This window comes from Taudactylus pleione, unplaced genomic scaffold, assembly GCF_031769625.1.
Source record: "Taudactylus pleione unplaced genomic scaffold, aTauple2 ptg000094l, whole genome shotgun sequence".
Classification (NCBI taxonomy): domain Eukaryota; kingdom Metazoa; phylum Chordata; class Amphibia; order Anura; family Myobatrachidae; genus Taudactylus; species Taudactylus pleione.
In genome coordinates, this window is record NW_028284496.1 from 2516339 (window position 1) to 2528232 (window position 11894).

Genomic DNA, 11894 nt, shown 5'->3' on the forward strand with positions numbered 1-11894 from the left:
AGTAGTTCCACTGGGGCAGGGACTGATGTGAATGGGAACATTTTCTCATAAATTTGCTTTGGAATCCCAAAATTAAATTAAATTTACAAACCAGTCAATTCTTCTTTCCTTTACCTGCCTTCAACTGCATACATACATCATCTCCCTTAGGCCTCTGATCATATTCTTGATTAATAAATCATTCATGTTTTCTAATATCTAGTTGTATAGTTTATTAAATTGCCATCCTGACTGCCACTGCTGTGCCATTCCTGACTGCCACTGCTGTGCTGTGTCTTTCCTAGATGTGCCATGTTGGAAGATGAACTGCCATGTGTTTGTGCCACCCTTTGCTGTTGCTTAGGTAAGTCAGCTAGCTATGTGTCCGGTCATTAGGTCTAAAGTAAATAGGCAATGTTTGGGTAGACAATGGAAGTTAGACAGGCAATAGGGCGACAGGGTCTGAAGGTCATCAGGGACGACACATTAAAGGTCGAGTAGTAAGAAGTAGAGATGAGTGGGTCCGATTCTCAGAGAACCAGAACCACCCAAACTTCCAGATCCGAGGTGAGAACCGAGTCCGGATCCGGTTTTCCTGCCTGACTCAGAGCTCAAAGCGAGGCAAAACATCATCCTCTTGCTATCGGATTCTCATGGGTTTTGGATTATATAAAAGTCCCCACGATCTGCGCCATTTTCACACCATCTGTGGAGGGTGTAGTTAACAGATGTGCTGTGACCATCCTTGAGCTGCTGTCCAGGGCAGGGGCTGCTATGTCCAGCCAGGGCAGGGACTGCTGTGTCCATCCTGGGGTTGCGGTGTCCATCCAGGAGCTGCTGTGCTGTGTCCATCCTGTACAACCAGGGCAGGGGCTGCTGTGTCCATCAAATCCAGATCCAAAACCAAAACACAGGGGTCGGCGCACATCTCTAGTAAGAAGGTCAACAGGTACAGAAGGTCAACATGATCATTAGGTTGACACACATATGGTCGACACTTCTTTTTTTTAGTGTTAGGCACTTACTCTGACGGTTAGGGTTAGGCACTTACCCTGACAGTTAGGGTTAGGCACCAGGAGGGAGGGTTAGGGTTAGGCACTTACCGGAAGGTCAGAGTTAGGCACTAGAAGGGATGGTTAGGGTCAGGCACCTTTCGTTAGGGTTAGGCCCCAGGAGTGAGGGTTAGGGTTAGGCACTTACCGGAGGGTTAGAGTTAGGCACTAGAAGGGATGGTTAGGGCCAGGCACCTAGCCTGATGGTTAGGGTTAGGCACCAGGAGGGAGGGTTAGGGTTAGGCACCAAGGGGAGGGTTAGTGTGAAGATTAGGGCTAGAAAACAAAACAATATGTGTTGACCATTTGTGTGTTAACCATATGTGTGTTGACCTAATGACCATGTCAACCTTCTATACCGGATAACCTTCTTACTAGTTGACCTTTAGTGTGTCGACCTTCAGACCCTGTCAACTTATTGCCTGTCTAACTTCCATTGTCTACTCAAACATTGTCTATCTATTTACTGTAGACCTAATGATCCACACCCAGCTAGCTAGCTAGCTCAGTGCAACCTTTTGGCCTAAACTGGATGAAAACAATATTGTGAGTTGTGCTGTGAGGTGGTCAACATTGAGTGGATATGACTGTAAATTAATGTTATTGAGGCTAATAATACTGTAGAAACAAAAACAGGCCCAAATGTGATTTTAGCAGTATATATCGTTTAAAAAAAAAAAAAGTTAAACCAAAACACAAAGTTAATACAGATCCAAAACCAAAACATGGGGGTCAGTGCACAATTTAATGTTACAATTATTGCAGTATCCTTTGGTATGATTACTAAACACAATAAATTCACACTCATTTTTAGTATTATGTACTGTATGTATTCCCATATTCTCATTGCAAATATACTGTATGAATTTAAAGTCTCACAATATGTTACATACAGATGCTTTCTCATACACCTAGTATGTATACACCATATGGCGCAACTGAGCCACTGCGAGAAGTGTAGCGCACTGTATTTTTATCATCACATTTTTCATCTTATTAACAGTAATGTTGGATTACTAGTAAAGCAGCTATATTCTAATTTATACATATCTGTAAGAACAAAGAGCACATTGGTTAGAAGAAGAACAATGGGTAAGAAAAAATATGGCTGCTGATTATAGACATATAATACAGCAATCTTTATAATAATTAGAATATAGAATATATACCGACAGACGGACCAGGCACTGACAGGCACTTATTCATATTGCTAGTTAAAATTAGGGGTGTGCACTTTTCGTGTTTTGGTTTTGGATCTGGATCTTTCTTCGTGTTTTGGATCTGGATTGGTTTTGCCAAAACCACCCTTCCGTGTTTTGGGTTCTGGGTTTTGTGTTTTGGATCTGTATTTTTTTTTAAAAAAGCATAAAAACTGCTAAAATCACAGAATTTGTGGGTTTTTCTGCTCCTATGCTATTATTAACCTCAATAAACTTAATTTCCACTCATTTCCAGTCTATTCTGAACACCTCACAATAGTGTTTTTATGTCTAAAAGGTTGCACCGAGGTAGCTGGATGACTATGCTAAGCGACACAAGTTTGGTGGCACAAACACGTGGCCCATCTAGGAGTGACACTGCAGTGGCAGACAGGATGGCAGTTTGAAAAACTAGGCCCCAAACAGTAAATAATGCAAAGAAAAAAAAGAGATGCAAGATGGAATTGTCCTTGGGCCCTCCCACCCACCATTATGTTGTATAAACAGGACATGCACACTTTAACAAACCAATAATTTCAGTACCAGGGTCTGCCACACGACTGTTGCTGAAATGATTGGTTCGTTTGGGCCCCCACAAAACAAGCTGGCAATTAATCTGTCCCTGCACAAACTGGCTCTACGGAGGCAAGATGTCGTCCCCATCCTCCTCATCCACCAATTCCTCACCCTCTTCAGTGTTGTGTACATCCTCATCCTCACATAGTATTAATTCGTTCCCGCTGGAATCCACCACCACATGTCGCTCTGTACGTTCTGGAGGCTGATCTCCCTGGAAGAGTTGATAATTCATTTTTATGAACATCATCTTCTTGTGGAAGCAACCTCCTACGCCTTTTGCTGACAAGGTTCCCGGCTGCACTAAACACTCTTTCGGAGTACACACTGGAGGGTGGGCAACTCAGGTAAAATAGAGCCAGTTTGTACAGGGGCCTCCAAATTGCCTCTTTTTCCTGCCAGTACAGATACGGACTGTCTGACATCCCTACTTGGATGCTGTCAACAATGTAATCCTCCACCATTCTGTCAGTGGTGACAGTATCATATGCAGTGACAGTAGATATGTCAGAAATTGTTGGCACGTCCTTCAGTCCGGACCAGATGTCCAAACCGGCCCTTGACTTATGACACAGGCGCACGCTTGGCGCTGCTGCTGTGTTGATGCACGTGCGGCTACAGCCCACACAATTCACAAAGACAGAAACAAAAAGATTTTTTTATTTTTTGTGGAGCGCACTTTGGGGGTTACACCACCTTTAACAGACAGACGCACGCTTGTCACTGCTGCTTTGAGGACAGTATCATATGCAGTGACAGTAGACATGTCAGAAATTGTTGGCACGTCCTTCAGTCCGGACCAGATGTCCAAACCGGCCCTTGACTTATGACACAGGCGCACGCTTGGCACTGCTGCTGTGTTGATGCACATGCGGCTACTGCGCACACAAGTCACAAACACTGAAAAAAAATTGTTTTTTATTTTTTGGAGCACTTGGGGTTACACCACTCTTTAACAGACTTATGGGACTCAGGTGCACGCTTGGCACTGCTCCTTTGTTGATGCACGTGCGGCTACTGCGCATACATTTCGCACACTAGCAGAAAAAAAAAAGAATAATTTATATTTTTTGTAGAGCGCACTTTGGGGGTTACACCACCCTTTAACAGACTTATGGGACACAGGTACACGCTTGGCGCTGCTCCTTTGTTGATGCACGTGCGGCTACTGTGCATACATTTCACACACAAACACAGCAAAAAAAGAATTGATTACTTTTTGTGGAGCGCACTTTGGGGGTTACAACACCCTTGAAGAGATGAGCCAGCCGGCCCTTTACTTATGGGACACAGGCGCACGCTTGGCGCTGCTCCTTTGTTGATGCACATGCAGCTACAGTGCACACAATTCACAAACACAGAAATTTTTTTTTATTTTTGTTGGAGTGCACTTTGGAGGTTACACCACCCTTTAACGGACAGATGCACGCTTGGCGCTGCTGCTTTGAGGATGCACATACAGTGCACACAATTCACAAACACAGAAAAAAAATTATTTTTTGGAGTGCACTTTGGGGGTTACAGCACCTTTTAACGGACGAGCCAGCTGGCCCTTTACTTATGACACAGGCGCACACTTGGCGTTACTTTGTTGATGCACGTACGGCTACTGTGCACACAATTCACAAACACAGAAAAAAATATTGAATTTTTTTGCACTTGGGGGGAGCACCCCTGATGGACAGAACACCCCCTGGACAACACTACAGCACCTCTTTAGGACAGGGACACTGCACAACACAGCCAAGCCAGCCCCTATAGACTTTGGAGTGGGCACAGGCCCTATGGACAACTGACTGCACAATTCAGCCCAGCAAGCCCCTATGGACTTTGGAGGAGTGGACACATCCCCTATGGACAACAGCAGCACAGCACAACACAGCCAGCCCCTATGGACTTTGGAGGAGTGGACACAGCCCCTATGAACAACAGCAAAACAGCGTAGCACAGCACAGCATTACACTACACTACACAGCCCAGCCAGCCCTAACTCCCACCCTCCCTCTTCACTGTCCACAGCCGAGTGAGAAAATGGCGCCGACGCGGGTACCTTATATAGAATCCAAAACCCGCAGGATTATGGCGTTTTGCCTCGAATTTCAGATCCGAGTCAGGCGGGAAAAGTCGAGCCTGACTCGGATACGACTCGGATCGGGGGGGCTCGGGGGGGGTTCGGATTTCAGAAATCCGAACCCGCTCACCCCTAGTTAAAATAGAACATGATCCAGCTGTAGATATATACTGTAGTGTACATATGATATATATTATTATCTATAATGTAATGTATATGTTTAAACACAATCCTCTAAAGCTTTGGTAAGAACACTGACTGCATCATATGCAATCTCTTTAAGAAAGTTATTTATTATCCAGTAGGTGTGCCAAATGATATGCCAGCTGCAGCCAGACTGCCAATACCTGGCACTGTACTAAGAAAATACTCAACTACCATCCCTGCTGCCACTCCACCTGACATTAGAAGTTTACTTACTAACTCCTTATAAATTGTTTTATTGAAAATTCTGCATTTAATTAGCGATTTCAAATAACTAACATTCTTTTTATAGAAATTTTCTTAGGCCAATCTCAGTAAGACCAAAATCTGTCATACTGTAAATGCTTTTAAAGCTCCTACCAGTATGGTAATATCACAAGCAAATGAAAGACCTAGAACTGGAATGGCGGCAACTGCAGCTGAAGCTAATGATAGCTGCCATGTACGTTGTTTAAGAGCTTACCTTTTCTTTTCCAGCACCTGGAAGGATATATTGGGCAGGCAACGTATAAACTTCTTTTTCTCAATATCTGGAAGATCATTTTCTAGAGCCTCCAGGAGCTTAGGAAAGTCATACAGGTGAGGGTAATGGGAAGAGATAAGGAATATATGCTCTTCCCCAACTCCTCAACCTCTGAGGCCATTACTGCAGTCTTCCCGAATATTTTTCAATATGTTCTCTTCATTGTATGATTTTAGTCTTCTCTGTTTAGACTCACTCAAATCTCTATCAATTTTTGAATGGGCAAAATAATAACATTTTCCCTGGGAATGAATGGCTTCTGCCAGACAGACGTCATTTTCTCTAACTCGTTCATTGGCAATTATAATAAAGAAATCATATTTTCCTAAGTCAACTTTCCTCAGATAATGCTTTGCCTTGAAATCAGTAGTTCCAATACCCGGGAGATCCCAATAAATTACATTTTTATGCTGTGGGTGAGGATAAGAAGTTGGCACCTTTGTGGTCTCTGTTACTCCTGTTTCTGCAGAACCTTCATCTTCATTACCAAGACCACGCATGGCATTGATAAATGTGGACTTTCCAGATCCAGATTGTCCAGTTACAGCAATGTTCAGTGGGACATTATCTGCTTTCTCCAGAGCTTCCTTTATCTTGTCAGCAGCATCTGCAATGTTACCGTCCTTCACAGCATCTTTCATTCTCTGCATCTCTTCTTCAGGAATCATTTCAGATATTTCTTCTGACTCCATCTTTGAAGATGTGTCTCTGTTATTGGACATAAAATATAGATAGGTCACCTATCTCATAATAGAGGCAACAGTTACAGTATTATATTACACATACACTTATTATACACATGGAGCTGGCAGAGTTATAATCTTATCATTTCCCATGCACAGTCTATAGGTGATTAAGAATTAAATCATACAAAAGAGCACAAGAAAACCACAAGTTTGTAACCATCCCCAGTGCTAGACAGCATGGGTCTGTTATCACTACAACAAGGAGACCCCAATTCGGAGGCCATACCTGCCATAGAATAAAGCAGTCTGATCAGTGGATGGGCTTGTTACACTGCAATGTGATACAAAAAATAATCTATGCAGGGTCAAACTGGCCTATCTAGGACACTGGGGGAAATATACGTTATGTCTCACTGATGAAGGGCCCCCTGTCCCATATATCACAGCCTTTCCTGACCTATAGAGGTTGTAGGGTGGACCAGGGGCGTTTCTTGAGAGGAGGGGGCCCGTGTGCAGTCTCCAACATGGGCCCTCTCCTCTCCGCCCGGTGGACGGCAGCGCACTGAGCTGTGCGTGGCCAGCGCCAGAGTTATAGGCTCTGGGCACTAGCGTGCGCCCAGAGTCTATACTGTATGCACAGGTCACCGGGAAAATGGCTGCGGCAGCCATTATCCCTGTACTACACACGCTCGATGGGAAAATGGCCGCCGAAGCCATTTTCCAGTCGTTTTTCAGCGCCGGACCCCCACGATGACGTGGGAGAGGTAAGTAATATTATGGGTTCAGGGTGTGCGGTGCGGGGCCCCCCAGGACCCAGGGGCCTGTGTTCCCCGCACACCCTGCACCTATTATAGATACGTCCCTGGGGTGGACTAGTAACACACCAGCCATTACGCAAGAGGGTTGGCAATGCTCCCTCTCTGGGTAGTCAAGCTTTCCCCAATGGTGTGATATTTTGCTTTCCCTAGTTCACCAAATATAACACTGGCATTAGGAATGTTTCTGACAACCTGGTTTGTGGGGGTCAGTGCAATTAACAAGAGAAGAGTGCTAGCTTTGCTACTTCAGTGATCAGAGTACTGTATAATGGACATCAGCCTGTCAAACTCTTGTCCATTATACAGTGCAACCCCCCTATTCTGAGTGGTGGCTACCTAAATCTTATGTTTTATATATACAGTATATATATATATATATATATATATATATGTATATATATAATGTGTCTATAAGGTTTTACAGCGCCAGTGGTGTGTGATGTACCTTAAATAACAATGTGTAAATAATACAAAGCCTGTTCCCCCACAACAAATGGGGTGTCAGCTCAACCTAATCAGTCTAAGTCGTGGTCACTGACTTTTAAAATGATGTGAGAGCAGTGTGGTTAGGTCAGAGCACCTTAAAGTACTTTGAGGTGCAGAGAATGTGCAAAAATCACTGAATAAATAAATAAATAAATCAATAGAGCAATAAATACGTCTACCAAATAGATCTAGACCATAAAAAAGTAATTATAAACATACAAATTTAATAGGAACAACCAACATATAAACATGAATGGAAAGACATAAATGACACTAGTAAAAGGGAAGAAGTCTGCTGTTGATGAAACGCGTTGGGAGCTTGCACCCCACCTGACCATACCCTCCATATATATGAAATAAGATTAGCTTTTCATTTTTATCAAACTTTGTATTTATCTCTATTTTTTATTTTTTATTTGTATAGTCTTTTTACTAGTGTCATTCAATAGCTTGGTCTTTAATGCAATGCTGGGAGTGCATCTTTTTGGTCAACACAGATACAGTATCTGTATAAATGACAGAACTCACACACCACCAATCGATTTATTTTTAATCCTGTAGTGAAGATTTAAGAAAAAAATATATATATATTTTCCAGGTCTCAAACCACCAGGACCAGCAATGTAGCAAAGCGATCACCTAACCTCTAGCCCACATGCAGGCCATATCAAAAACTGCACCTGTAGTGTATGTGATGTAACGTCTGCGAATTAGAGCAGGCAATGTGTACTATATGCCTCCATATGCCACAGCATAGCGCGACTGGCATATGGAGTGGCTCCATTGGGCCTGCGCCAGAGATCCCATTGCAACCCCCAGAGCTGGCAGCCACCACAATACCGACATGCCAACAGTGCTGCAAATGTGTGGATTAAAACCCCACTTTTAAACAGCTCACTGCTAGTTTCTAAAGTCATGAAATCACTATTGTGTTTTTCTGGGACAGCGCCGACATTGACGCAAGTGTGCGGATTAAAACACGCAGTCAGTTTGTAATATAGAGACCCCTCTTTCAAACAGAGCCCACTACTAGTTCCTAAAGTCATGAAATTACTATAGTGTGGGTCAGTGCCGACATTGACGCAAGTGTGCAGCTTCAAATGCACAGTCAGTGTGTACTACAGAGCTGTGCATGCGTGTGAAATATTTTTATAAAAAAGTACAGGACTCACACATTTAATGTAATGTTTTCAAACTTTATTAGACATTCTTCTACAGCTCTGATTCCATGAGGAAAATGCTGTACTATAGTGTACCAAATCACTGCTTCTGTCAGTCAATCATCGGGCGGTGATACAGAAAATACATTGGAAATATGATGCATGCGCTGTGTAGTTTAGGAAAAGTGACACCTGGTGGCCAAAAAGTTGTATTACACTTTATGACTTTTTTTCCAATGCCGTTATGAAACATTCTGTGTGACGCGACTCAAGGCATAGTGTGTGGCGTGAAATGCATGGCGCGCTACATGGCGTATGGAGCAACAAACTAACTGGGCACATCTGTATATCACTAAAATCATGGCCCAGAGTGCCTGAGAGGTCTACTTCAAAGAACTAAAAGCAGCGGCCAGATTCTACAACTTTCTAAAAGCCCCACATCCCTGGACTTTGGGTGACAGAGAGGTGGCACAAGGACAAGGAGTGAGAGCCTCACCAACACAGGAGGAGAGCTTATATATGGGCAGACAGAGCACAGCAATAGCCAAACAGAGGTGACTGGTAAAGCAGAGGAAGGCATGCCACTCATTTCAGAGACACAGTTGCTGTTGACAGGGGGAGACCTGCTGCTTTAGAGAGAAGCTGGAGTGGCACAGAGAGTTAGGGCCCGATGGAGGTCCTGCTGGTGAGTTAGTGCTGGGACTGGGGGAAGGGATGGGCATTGATGGCTGATGGTTGGTAACCATCAATGATTTCCTTTTGAAGGTAGTGGCTTTACTATTCAGTGGCAGCATTCAGATGTTTGCCACTATGGAGTGGTAATGAAATTTTGGGAATTGACTGGGTACAGAGGGGGCAGTTACGAAGCATATTGAGGACAGTGACTGGGCACAGGGTTATCACACTATTATGCCACTGTATCCACCGAGACATGGGAATGGGGCATGTTGGGAGTTGTAATGTTTCCATACTCCGGACATGTTACTGGGAAGTAGTGACTCTCCAGCTGTAACAACTACAATTCCCAGAGCTCTGTGCATACACACACAGTATCCCACAGTCACACACACTACATGCTGCAGGAGGCTGAGCAGGACATTAGGCGGCAGTGGTATTGTCGCAACTCTTGGGTAGATAGTGGATGCCACCCGTATTTGGGGAACTGGCATGACCTATTACTGAGGCATGGAGTCTAATGTGCCAGCAGTATTCACCAGGGACCCTTGCAAGAAGGTATGGACTTGGCTGTGTCCAACACACAGGTCTCAGCCCTGAGGATAGGTTCTCCTATACAGGTGCTGGTGAACTCTGGACGAAGCGGAGAAGAATTTCAGCGTAGTCGACAGGCTGGATCAGAACCAAACAGATCAGATGGTACCAGGGAGCAGACGTATGCGGGTCACAGAGGATGGCTGAGGTCAGAACCAGATATCAAATGCAGTACTAGGGGTCAGGCAAAATTGGAGTTATGAACAAAGCCAAAATCAGGAACATATAACAGGAATGCACAGGAACGCTGGAGTAAGGAATTGGAGCCTATACTCTGGCACCAGTGTGCTGGCAGAGACTCCCTCTTATAGGGAGGAGATGAAATAATGCTCCAAACATGACTTCACGTTTGGCGCGCCCGCCCTTCTAATTCTAAATAGATCAGCGTGCGCACTCCTAGGAGAGCCACGTCCGCCTGTCACAGCAGCTGGAGGGAGCCGGGTGTACCGGCAGTGGGTGCCAAGGACTTCCCGCCCGCTGCCTGACAGTCCAGTGTCACTGGACCTGGTAAGTACCCCCCGGTGTTCGGCGCACTTTGACAGGTATTGTGGAGGGGTATTGTGCATTCGTGAACTATGATAATTTTGCATGCACAAAACATAGCAACGGATTTACAATGCTTGTTACATGATGACTAGTTACCATTGCATCACAACATTCAATGGCCTAAGCCCATCCCATCATTCAATGGTGGGCTTCCGATGTCCAACCCTAACTGGGGTGCGTCAGTGTGCAGATGCTGGCCCTGTATGTGTTAAGGCTTAACAAGCAATGGACAGCCCCAGAGGCAGTGCCAGAGGGGAATCGGCATGAAATACCGACTGATGCATGGCCGGCAGTTCGATTCCCGGCAGCGTCAGTCCGACAGATGCAGAGATCCCGGCAGCGGCAGCTCGACAGCGCTGGAAATCCCGATCGTCCCTAGGTAAGTACAAACTAACCTAACCCCCCTAACCCTCCTTAGGGGTGACTAACCCTAACCTCCCCCCTGTGCCTAACCCTAATCCCCCCTCTAAGTGCCTAAACCTAACCCCCCCTGCCCTGCTGCCTAAACCTAAGTGTCCCGGTGGGGTGCCTAACTCTAACCTCCCCCCAGGGGTGCCTAACCCTAACCCCCCCTTCCCCTAACCTAACCCTCCCGGGGGGGTGCCTAACCCTAAGTCCCCCCTGGGAGCCCTAAACCTAACCCTCCCCCCCCCGCCTCTATCCGCTTGCAGCGCCCGGCATCCTATCGATAGGGATGCCGGGCGCCTGTCTCCCGGCGTCGGAAAAATGACAGGCATCTAGATTTAGACGCCAGACATAAAGCAATCAGGAAGCCGGCTGTCGAGCTTACGTCAGCCGGTTTCCCGATTGAATACCGCCAGAGGTACAGCTCAGTGCAAGAGTTGGGATGCAGTGACAGCCCCTTAAGCATGAAGAGAGAGCCAGAGGGAGGGCGAGGTTACTGCTTACTGACAGAAGAGCTGACACCAGTGGATGAGTAAGGAGGAAGGGAGAAAGGTCCAATGACCGAATCCAAGACTCTATGATGGAGCACTCTTATAGCTAATCAGCATGTAATAAAATATAACTTTTATTAAATTCGGACTAAAATAGCAATGTTTAGTAACAGCATCTGAGATGCTAAACCCTTAGACGTTACATATAAGGAAAATTCTCCAAAAGTAAATAAATAGTTAAATCCAAATACGACCTGGGCGTAGGGGTGTCCTACATTGTGCACATGCTGGGCACCCTGGGGACCCATTACTCTAAAATTTCTCTGAGAAAATATATTTTCCTATATTTCGCCGTCTTCACAGGGAAATCTTTTTTCCCCCACACCCTTTACTTTACTACCTTTTTCCCATAATGTTTAGTGTTTGTCT

At 45.1% G+C, this 11894-nt stretch overlaps 1 pseudogene; it reads right to left on the bottom strand.

Annotated features, from left to right (window-relative positions):
• Nucleotides 1-5097: 5097 nt before the first annotated feature.
• On the bottom strand, nt 5098-6296 carry LOC148526770 (interferon-inducible GTPase 5-like; annotated as a pseudogene).
• Nucleotides 6297-11894: the final 5598 nt, after the last annotated feature.